The sequence below is a fragment of the Micromys minutus genome, assembly GCF_963924665.1.
Source record: "Micromys minutus genome assembly, chromosome: 7".
NCBI lineage: Eukaryota > Metazoa > Chordata > Mammalia > Rodentia > Muridae > Micromys > Micromys minutus.
The window spans coordinates 7,317,119-7,329,613 of record NC_137976.1 but is presented as its reverse complement, the minus strand read 5'-3'; the positions used below and the strand labels follow the sequence as shown (position 1 = coordinate 7,329,613).

Sequence of the window (12,495 nt, the reverse complement as noted above, 5' to 3'; positions counted from 1 at the left end):
CACTTACTACAGTAAAAAAAAAACTCACATCACTGAGACTAAAAATAATTCAGAAGATACAAGACTACACATAGAAAACTATAATATTAATGAAGGAAATTCATGGACAAGTTAAAAAACAATGGTTCTATTCATTTATTGGATGCATTAATATTCTGTAGTCTTCAAAGTATTCTATGGAATCCTTACCAAAATTTCAAAGACATTATTTACAGCAATATATAATAACAATCTTTAAACTCGTTTAGAACCCATAAAAGACCCTGAAAGACAAAACAGTTTTGTATGTGATCAAGTAAGCCAGAATCATCTAATTGGCTGATTTTAAATTCTGCTAAAAAGATGGACTATCAAAGCACTATAGAAAAATAACAGGAAAGCAGACCCACAAAGCATAGTATAAAGCTCAAAAAATTTCTATCACATATTTTCTTCTATATTTTGGCAAGGGTGTCACAAACATACAATACTGATAGAACAATATCTTTAATATGTTCTGTGGTAAAAACCAAATTACCCCATGCAAAAGAGTGACATGGATTCAATGTGTGGTACCATATATAAAAATCTGATAAGATATAACGCCTAAACATAGGCCTGAAACTACAAAACTATTACCATAATTGTGGATAAAACTACTTTGGCTGTTGTGTTAGAAATGATGCTTTCTATTAAAGCTACAGAATCTCCAGCAACAAGAGCTTAATATAGACAGTGGGATTGGAGCCCAATGAAAAGCTTCTGGACCCGGAGGCGACTTCCGGACGCAGAGCGGAGCATGGCCTACCTGCCACCCAAATCGGCGGCTCATAGAGGCTGAGCAACTGCGATTGGAAACAGAAAATTAGAACTAAGGATAATAGGAATAGAAGAGGGAGAAGAGTATCAACTAAGGGGCACAGTAAATATCTTCAACAAAATCATAGAAGAAAACTTCCCTACCCTCAAGAATGAGATGACCACGAGCATAAACGAAGCCTTCAGAACTCCAAATAGGTTAGACCAGAAAAGAAATACCTCCTGACACATAATAGTCAAAACATCAAGCGCCCAAAGTAAAGAAAGAATACTAAAAGCAGTAAGGAAAAAAGGTCAGGTAACATATAAAGGCAGACCAATCAGACTCACACCCAATTTCTCAACAGAGACTATGAAAGTTAGAAGAGTCTGGACAGACATCATGCACTCCTTAAGAGAGCACAAGTGCCAGCCCAAGCTGCTATACCCAGCAAAACTATCAATCACCATCGATGGAGAGACGAAGATATTTCAAGACAAATCAAAATTTACACAATATCTGACCACAAACCCAGCACTACAACGAATTATAGGTGGAAAACCCAATACAATGAGGGAAAATACAGCCTAGTAAGAACAAGAAAACTCCTAAACAAGAAAACTAAAAGAAGAAACAAACACAGACACAACTCAACCCAAAAAAGCAATAATGGCAGGAAACAGAAACAACTATTCCTTGATATCTATTAACATAAATGGTCTCAACTCCCCAATAAAGAGACATAGACTATCAGACTGGATACATAAACAAAATCCAGCCTTTTGCTGCATACAGGAAACTCATCTCAGAGACAAAGACAGAAACTATCTCAGAGTAAAATGGTGAGAAAAAAACTTCCAAGCAAACAGCTCCAAGAAGCAAGCTGGAGTGGCTATTCTAATATCGAATAAAGTAAATTTCCAACCAAAAGTTATCAAAAAGAATAAGGAAGGACACTTTTTACTCATTACCGGGGAAATCTGTCAGGAGGAACTCTCAATCCTAAACATATATGCTCCAAATAAAAAATCACCCACATTCATAAAAGAAACCCTACTAGAGCTCAAAAAATACATTTCACCCCACACAATAATAGTGAAAGACTTTAATACCCCACTCTCACCAATGGACAGATCAGGGAAACAGAAACTGAACAAGGACACTGCAAAACTAGCGGAGACTTTGAACCAACTAGAATTAATAGATATATACAGAACATACATCCCAAAGTAAAAGAATACACCTTCTTCTCACCACCCCATGGCACCTTCTCGAAAATTGACCACATAATTGGACACAGAACGAGCCTCCATCGATATAAGAAGATTGAAATACTCCCATGCATCCTCTCAGATCACCATGGCCTACGGCTGGTCTTTAACAACAACAAAGACAACAAAAAGCCCACATAAACATGGAATCTAAACAATGCTCTGTTTAAGGATAGCAGGGTCAAAGAAGAAATAAAGAAAGAAATTAAGGATTTTCTTGAATTCAATGAAAACGAAAACACAGCATGCCCAAACCTATGGGATGCAATGAAAGCAGTATTGGGAGGAAATCTCATAGCCCTAAGTGCTTCCACAAAGAAACTGGAGAGAGCTCACATCAGCAACCTGACAGCACAGCTAAAAGCCCTAGAACAAAAGGAAGCAGATATGCCCAAAAAGAGTAGACGGCAAGAAATAATCAAAATTAGGGCAGAAATAGACCAAATAGAAACAAAAAGAACCATTGAAAAAATCAACAAAACCAAGAGTTGGTTCTTTGAGAAAATCAACAAGATTGATAAACCCCTAGCCAGACTAACTAGAGGGCAAAGAGAGAGTATCCAAATTAACAAAATCAGAAAGGAAAGTGGGGACATAACAACTGAAACTGAGGAAATTCAAGAAATCATCAGATCCTACTACAAAAACTTATACTCCACAAAATTGGAAAATCTGGAGGAAATGTATGAATTCCTAGACAGATACAAGGTCCCAAAGTTAAACCAAGACCAAGTAAACCATCTAAATAACCCTATAACACCTAAAGAAATAGAAGAAGTCATCAAAAGCCTCCCAACCAAAAAAAGCCCAGGTCCAGACTAGTTCAGTGCAGAATTTTATCAACTTTTATTGAGGATATAACACCAATACTCGCCAAAATATTCCAAAAGATAGAATCAGATGGAATATTACCCAACTCATTTTTAGAGGCTACAATAACCCTCATACCTAAACCACACAAAGACCCTACAAGGAAAGAGAACTTCAGACCAATCTCACTTATGAACATTGATGCAAAAATACTCAACAAAATCCTTGCAAACCGAATCCAAGAACACATCAAAACGATCATTCATCATGACCAAGTAGGCTTCATCCCTGGGATGTAGGGATGGTTTAACATAAGGAAATCCATCAACGTAATCCACCATATAAACAAACTCAAAGACCAAAATCACATGGTCATATCACTAGATGCTGAGAAAGCATTCGACAAAATCCAACACCCCTTCATGTTAAAAGTCCTGGAAAGAACAGGAATCCAAGGCCCATACTTAAACATAATAAAAGCAATATAGAGCAAACCAACAGCCAACATCAAACTTAATGGCGAGAAACTTGAAGCAATCCCACTAAAATCAGGGACTCGACAAGGCTGCCCACTCTCCCCCTACCTAACAACATAGTACTGGAAGTCCTGGCTGTAGCAATTAGACAGCAAAAGGAGATCAAGGGGATACAAATCGGAAAGGAAGAGATAAAAACATCACTCTTTGCCGATGACATGATAGTGTACTTGAGTGACCCCAAAAATTCCACCAGAGAACTCCTACAACTGATAAAGAAGTTCAGCAAAGTGGCTGGATACAAAATTAACTCAAACAAATCAGTAGTCTTCCTGTACTCAAAGGACAAACATGTGGAGAAAGAAATTAGAGAAAACGTACCCTTCACAATAGTTACAAAAACTATGAAATACCTTGGTGTGACTCTAACTAAGGAAGTGAAGGACCTGTATGACAACAACTTCAAACCTCTAAAGAAAGAAATTGAGGAGGATCTCAGAAAATGGAAAGATCTCCCATGCTCATGGATTGGAAAAATCAACATCTTAAAAATGGCCATCCTACCAAAAGCAATCTACAGATTCAATGCAATCCCCATCAAAATTCCAACCCAGTTCTTCATGGAATTGGAAAGATCAATGTGCAATTTCATATGGAATAACAAAAGACCTAGAATAGCGAAATCCATCCTCAACAACAAAAAAACATCTGCGGGAATCACTATCCCTGACCTCAAGCTATATTACAAGGCAATTGTGCTGAAAACTGCATGGTACTGGTACAGAAATAGGCATGTGGATCAATGGAATAGAATAGAAGATCCAGAAATGAGCCCTCATGTATATGGTCACCTAATTTTTGACAAAGGAGGAGTAAACATTCAATAGAAAAAGGACAGCCTATTCAACAAATGGTGCTGGTCCAACTGGCACTCAGCATGCTAAAGAATGAAAATAGACCCGTTCTTATCTTCTTGTACAAAGCTCAAGTGTAAGTGGATCAAAGATCTCCACATTAAACCAGATACACTGAAACTATTAGATGAGAAAGTAGGGAAAACCTTAGAACACATAGGTACAGGAGAATATTTCCTTAACAAAACACCAATGGCTCAAGCTCTAAGGTCAAAGATTAACAAATGGGACTTATTGAGATTGCAAAGTTTCTGTAAGGCTAAGGACATCGTCAAGAAAACAAAATGGCAACCAACAGAATAGGAAAAGATCTTTACCAACACCACATCAGATAGAGGCCTAATATCCAATGTGTACAAGGAACTCAAAAAGCTAGACACCAGAGAATCAAATAACCCTATTAAAAAATGGGGTACAGAGCTAAACAAAACGTTTTCAGTTGAGGAACACCGAATGGCTGAGAAACACCTGAGGAAGTGCTCCACATCCTTAGCCATCAGGAAAATGCAAATCAAAAGAACCCTGAGATACCACCTCACACCAGTCAGATTGGCCAAGATCCAAAACTCAGATGACAGCAGATGCTGGCGAGGCTGTGGAGAAAGAGGAACACTTGTCCACTGTTGGTGGGGTTGCAAGCTAATACAACCACTCTGGAAATCGGTCTGGCGATACCTCAGAAAATTGGATATAGTACTACCTGAAGACCCAGCTATTCCACTTCTGGACATATACTCCAGAGACACTTTAATACACAACAAAGATATATGCACCACAATGTTCATAGCGGCTCTATTTATAATAGCCAGAAGCTGGAAGGAACCCAGATGTCCTTCAGAAGATTAATGTATACAAAAAATGTGGTACATATACACAATGGAATACTACTCAGCCACCAGAAACAATGACTTAACCAAATTCTTAAGAAAATGGCTGCATCTAGAGAATATCATCCTGAGTGAGATAACCCAGTCACAAAAGAACAGACATAATATGCAGTCACTGATAGTGGGATGCTAACTCCAGAGGCTTGCACTCCCCCAGAAACAACTCACAGACTTTATGAAGTCCAAGAAATAAAGAAAACAAAAAAAATATATACATATATTTACAAAACAAGAAGACTTTGACTATTTCCACGTTGCGTTTTGTTTTGCATGAACTTTACGCTTATTGTAACTATTAGGTTTTCAATGCATACTGTCAAGCCCTTGAAAAAAATCAAGTACTGACTAAAAAAATATATTCACATGGTTTTATGTAAAAATTATTTCAATGTCTGAAAAAACAGTACTGACAAAAATGTATAATTTTAAGCAAAAAAATGCTTAAAATCTGTACATTTATCTTTGTTTTGTAAAATAAAGTCATAAAAAAAAGAAAAGCTTCTGAATAGCAAACAAAACAGCCAGCATAGTAAAGAGACAATATATGTTCTGAGAAAGAAACATTTGCAAAGCATTTGGCTGACAAAGGGCTGATATTCACAATTGCTGGTTCACCTCTATTCATTTCCACCAACAGCTGCAGTGCACACTCAGCTGCTGCTCAGTCATGCTACATAAAGCTAGGTGAATAGTCTCTGACTTTCCGAAATGGCCCAGGCCTCTATATCACCCTCCATTATGTCATTATTCCCTCTACGGTGACCACTATTCACAAAGAATTATATGTAACTGTGTCTCACCTTTCTTTGCTCCCCATAATGCAGTGAAATTCACATATATCTTTTGAGACCTTGTTTCTACTGTGAAATCAAAGATTTTTAGTATTTTTTAGTGGAGGTGTAATGGGCATTCATCCCTGAAAAAAATATTTTGCATTAAATTTGGAATGGTGCTGTCAGGGGGTATAGAATTATAAGTTAGAGGGATTACACCTCTCCAATAATATCATGAAAGGCATTGTTCATTTTAAATCAAGAAGAGAAAACATTGCAACACCAACTACATGATATTATATAACTTGAAGCATATTTATTCTTCTACTTTATGTTAAAGTGAAAAATGCTTAAGACAATTTACCTACAAAAAGAGAAGATTGTTTGGGCTTATATATAAATCTATTCTATAATCATTGCGCCAACAACTTTTTTGGCAAATATGGTGGGAGAATTTGATAGCAAAAATGCTCATTTCATAATCAGGAAATTAAAAAGATAGGAAGAAATTCCACTCAAGAAGATGCCTCAAAGACTTGAAGACCCAACCTAAGTTTCCCTTCTTAAAGTGGCTGCTACCTACTCATGGTATAACACAGAAATTACATTCAAATCTTGGCTAAACACCAGACCTTCAATATTCATGATGCGTTAGAGCAGCATTTATCAACCTGTGGGTCCTAACCCTTTGGAGTTTAATGGCCTTTTCTTGGGGGTCACATATCACATAGCCTTCATATCAGACATTTGCATTACAATGCATAACAGTAGCAAAATTACAGTTATGATTAACAATAAAAATAATTTTAGGATTGGGAATCATGATAGCATGAGGGACTGTATAAAAGGACACAGTGTTAAGAAGGGTGAGGACCACTGTTCTTAAAAAGGGCCATTCCAGAGAAGGGAAAAGAGAAAGACAGAAAGATCTCCTCCCTGTCTTGGAAAAGACATGAGTTATCATTAATGTCTCTAGTCAGGAAATTAAAAGTCTTCATCTAAGTCTTCATAAATTCTAAATATAGGTCTTATTGGTTGCCTTAGTCAGGGTTTCTATTCCTGCACAAAACATCATGACCAAGAAGCAAGTTAGGGAAGAAAGGGTTTATTCACCTTACACTTCCACATTGCTATTCATCACCAATGTCAGGAAAGGAACTCACACAAAGCAGAAACTTTGAGGCAGGAGCAAGGGCCATGGAAGAGTGCTGTTTACTGGTTGCCTTCTTATAGAAACCAAGACAATCAGCCCAAGGATGGCACCATCCACAATGGGCCCTCACATCCTTGATTACTAATTGAATAAATGCCTTACACATGAATCTCTTGGAAGCATTTCCTCAAGGGAGGCTCCACTGTGATAACTCCAGTTTGTGTCAAGTTGACACACCAAACCAGCCAGTACACTGGGAGATAAAACATAGTAAGAAAATTATATCAAAGACATGAAAAGAAAGTGCCTCAAGTGAAGAATACTCATGATGAACACTAAACTAATAAAATCATAGTGTATAGTGCTTTGAAAGTCACAAATAACTAGTGATAGTCCCTGTTGAAGATACCTCTGGATTATTAGGATTCTGACATAATACCAAAGGATCCTTACATATAAAGACTTCCATGTCCCTCATAAACTATACAGCCTAAATCTTGAAAATCTCAATTAATGTATGAGGGTAAAACCTGCCTGATGTTTTCCCTTTCAATCATGGAAAATGGATAAAAGCCAATGGAAACCGTTGACATTCGAAAAAGAGAAATTTACAATCTGCTCAACTACACCCTTCCACCCTCGGAACCAGGAGCAAATATAGCAACTGCTATGCCAAAGGGCTGTAGATATGTCTGCAGCTACAGCTACAGTTACAACTCTGGCTTTGGCTTTGGATCTGGCTACAGGTACAGCTATGGGTACTGCTGTGGCCATGGTTGTGGCTATGGCAGGTATAGATATAGATGATGCTGCCCATATTGCTGTGGGAGATATTGGTCCTGTGTATTCTACTGAGAAACACCCAGAGCTGCTCAGCCTGTTGAATCCTTCCTCCTCTACTACTCATTTATCCATCTACTTTTCTTTCTATAATGGACTTTTTGACCATATTGGGAAAAATGTATTCTAAATTAATTCTGTTATTAGTTTGGCTTCAAAATGCTTCAACAAGGTCACATGCAACTGCTCTCCATTCAAGAACTTTGTTTATAGGGTTGATGCTGTATTACTTCTTCATTTTCTATAGCTTAAGGGCTTTGATTTGAAAAAAATGTCATTTTTTCCAGTAAAGCTTGGCTATCATTAAAGTATACTTTGTACTTATATTGACTTTTCTGTTACTTTACATGAGTGTTGAGGTATACATATGGATGAAATAGGAAACAACAGAAATGAATTCACTTATCTAGAGTAGCTGCCAGGTCAGACAACAGTGTGAAGAGGCATTGTTGTCAAATCTAAGAATGAAAAATCTATTCAACAGTTATATCATATTTAAGGCAAGCATGTTCCATATGCGCAGTGTGTAGGTAATACAAAAAAAAGTAAACATACCAATTAAGTGAATCCCTCCACCAGCGGGAAATTTCTTTATTTAAAACTGCATTAATGAATAAAATTATTTTTAAGAACAAATAAAAGTGCTAATGTGATTCCCTAGTGTGTGCATAGAACAGATGGCTTGAGAAATGCTCTGTGCAGCAAGGTTCATGACCAAGCTTAATGCCAATTTCTCACTATGTTCTTCATGATAACTACCAATGTTTCTTCTTGTCCCCTCTTTGATGAATAGTCAAGAGGACTCAAAGTGTTACATTTGAATCCCAAGGAAAAATCTTAAGCCCAGCCATCCCTAACCAACACATTCAACTTTACAGAAATACAAAACATTATGGACTTGCACAAAGCTCTTCATTTCCAAGCAGAAGGAAACTAAATGATAAAGTACTTCCATGCATCTACTGATGCTGGAATATCTGCAGGAACCCTAAGCAGTCACAAAACAAAAGGTTACTTTCAAAATGGATCAGAATGCTGTTTGGAAGGACCCTGTTCCTAGAAGTGTGATCCCATAGTGATACCTCTCAGGATTAGTTAGGATATATAAAATTTACAGGTCTCACACACATTAAGCAATACATCAGACAAACATCTCAAGGCAAGATGATGGAAATTGAGGGAAAAAATGAGGAGGAGGGAGGTAGAGAGGAAGTAGTAAGAGTCAAATGTATTAAAATATTAATGATGAGATCAGTGGCCAGATACTTGCCCATATGCTACAGCCTGAATGCCTTCCAGGAGGTTCACAGTAATCAAACACACAGGTGAGAATCTCTTCAAAATACCCAAAATCACTGGAACAACCAAAGAACTCACCTCTTCCCTCCTTCCTCCTCCCACCCTCACCCCCCGCAGCTTCACATTTCTTCTGGTCCTCTTCCTACCCAGGCCAGTTGAGTAGACTGGTACCTGTTCATAGGTTACAGCCTGCATATTACCCAGGAGGTTATCAATAACCAAAGACAGAGAGGACAGCTGACATGGGGCCCATTTGCCTTGCTGAGCTCCACATTTCTTGGCCCAATTTTCCACCCAAACCATATCAGATACGCTCCAGCACCAAACAGCCTGTCTGCCTCCTAGGAAGTCCTCAATAACCAGGGACATAAGAGGCCTGATCTAACCAGAGATAAAAGAGACTCACCCTAAACAGAGATAGCACTGCCTGCCTCTAAAGAGACTGGATCTAATTGGAGACATCCAGGGCAATTAACAGCAGAGATGTCCAGATAGCCAGAGGCAAGCACAAGATCATAAGCTACAGAACACAAAGCAATTTGGTACCACCAGAACCCAATTATCCCACAACAGCAAGCACTACATACCCAAACACATCTAAAAAAGAAGATAACGACCAAAAATCCCATCTCCTGAAGATTATAGAAGCCTTTAAGGAGGATATAAATAATTTTCTTAAAGAAATACAGGATAATAGAGTCAAGCAGGTAAAGGAATGAAAAAAAAAAAAAAAAAACAGTCCAAGAACTAAAAATAAGAATAGAAACAATAATGAAAACATAAAGGGAGGCAACCCTGGAGATGGGCATCTTAGAAAAGAGATCAGGACCTACAGATACAAGTATACCAAGAGAATACAAGAGATAGAAGAGAGAATCTTAGGCATACAAGATGCCATAAAAATATTTACATGTTGGTCGAAGGAAATACAATGTGTAAAAAGCTCCTATCCCAAAATATCCAGGAAATTCAGGGAAAAAAATGAAAAGATAAAAATCTAAGAATAGTAAGAATAGAAGAAAACTTCCCTAACCTAATGAAAGAGATGATCAATTTTCAAATAAGAAGACAAGCTAACAGACTGGATATACAAACAAGATTCAGCATTTTGCTGCATATAAGAAACACCTCAGCGACAAAGACAGATACTATCTCAGAGTAAAAGGCTAGAAAAACATTTCCAAGCATATGGTTCCAAGAAACAAGCAGCAGTTGTCATTCTAATATTCAATAAAATAGACATCCAATAAAAACTTATCAAATGAGATGAGGAAGGGCGTTTTATATTCATAAAAAAATATCCACCAAAAGAAAGGGTCAATTCTGAACATCTATGCAAGGACATCCACATTTGTGAAATAAACTTTACTGATTCTCAAAAGATAGTTTGAACCTCACACAATAAAAGTGGGAGACTTCAATACCCTACTCTCGGCCAGAGCAGCCAAGATGGCCGACTTCGAGGATCGGGTGTCGGATGAGGAGAAGGTATGCATAGCCGCTAAATTCATCACGCATGCACCACCAGGGGAGTTTAATGAAGTATTCAATGATGTCCGGCTACTGCTTAATAATGACAATCTTCTCAGGGAAGGGGCAGCACATGCGTTTGCCCAGTATAACATGGATTAGTTCACGCCTGTGAAGATAGAAGGCTACGATGACCAGGTCTTAATTACAGAGCACGGTGACCTTGGCAACAGCAGATTTTTAGATCCAAGAAACAAAATTTCCTTTAAGTTTGATTATTTACGGAAAGAAGCAAGTGACCCACAGCCAGAGGATGTGGATGGAGTTTTGAAGTCTTGGAGGGAATCGTGTGACAGCGCTCTAAGAGCCTATGTGAAAGATCATTATTCCAACGGCTTCTGTACTGTTTACGCTAAAACTATAGACGGACAGCAGACCATTATTGCATGTATTGAAAGCCACCAGTTCCAACCCAAAAACTTCTGGAATGGTCGTTGGAGATCAGAGTGGAAGTTCACCATCACACCGCCTACAGCCCAGGTGGTTAGAGTGCTCAAGATTCAGGTTCATTACTATGAAGATGGCAATGTTCAGTTGGTTAGTCATAAAGATGTGCAGGACTCAGTAACTGTTTCTAATGAAGTCCAAACTGCCAAGGAGTTTATTAAAATCATAGAGAGTGCAGAAAATGAGTATCAGACAGCAATTAGTGAAAATTATCAAACTATGTCAGACACCACGTTCAAGGCCTTGCGCCGGCAGCTTCCAGTTACCCGCACCAAAATCGACTGGAACAAGATACTCAGTTACAAGATTGGCAAAGAAATGCAGAATGCTTAAAGGCCATCTGTAGGAGTCTCCACTACATGGAAAGAAAAGGATTCAACATGTGTGGTCATATGATAAATAAGTGATTTATAAACAAACAAGAGTGATATTTTGCTAGTTAACAAAGTGAACAGATCTTCTAGCCTCATGGAATACTGTTGAACCTACAGCACTGTCTCGATTCTTTTGTGTGTCTCTGCTTTGTAATTTTCTGTTATCGCTATATCTACTTGTAATTTTTTTTAATTCTGCTACATTTAATGTCGAAGAAATATATCCTGAAGTCATTTTCCTGTTTAGAAAATTTCCTAGCCACGAAGGCCTATCTATTGCTGGTTTTATGGAGTTATCTGTTGAGTACTTTTTACCCCTGTGCTTTAAGCACTTCCAGTCCTCCAGTGGCTTTTAGTGATCCACCAATTGCTGAAGAGGCTCGACTACCCACACGCTAAGTGGACAACACACTCCTCCTTGGTCTAACTGCTTTGATCCTTTATAGCATCTCACAACTGTAGTTTTCAGACATTTGGATTGGGGCTTTGGGGTCCATGTTGGAAGGCAAAGGAAGTTTTCTAAAAATTCCATGGCAACAGCTTCTCTGGAGACTTGTTTTTAAATTCAAAGACTTGAACCACATCCCCTGCACATGAATGTTTGCTTATTTTCATTTTCTCATTGTATCCTCCCATCTAGTTCTGTTGTAACCATGGATGTAAGAAGAACAGTTTAGAAAAAGCATTGGGAAACTAGGGTTGTCAATAACATGGGTCTGTTTTCTTCAGTGGAAGAAAGTGAATGATGCCTAATCACTAGAATGCTGGAGTGGTGTGGTCAGACAACCTTGTGATCCTCTGCTCTTCTGTTAAGAGAGCCTCCACCTTAATCTCTCCCACCCCACCCCAATATTATGAGCATTGTTTAGACCCTAATACTGGCCTTTGTCTCTCAGTGAATAGAACTCATGCCTATAACATATCCTTCCTCTCTAGGCCCTAG

At 38.1% G+C, this 12,495-nt stretch overlaps 1 pseudogene across 1 annotated transcript; it reads left to right on the top strand.

Moving 5' to 3' along the window:
• The first annotated feature begins 10,650 nt into the window (after positions 1 to 10,650).
• On the top strand, positions 10,651 to 11,801 carry LOC308423004 (F-actin-capping protein subunit alpha-1-like; annotated as a pseudogene). The gene has a single exon. The product of its transcript is annotated as an F-actin-capping protein subunit alpha-1-like (transcript).
• Positions 11,802 to 12,495: the final 694 nt, after the last annotated feature.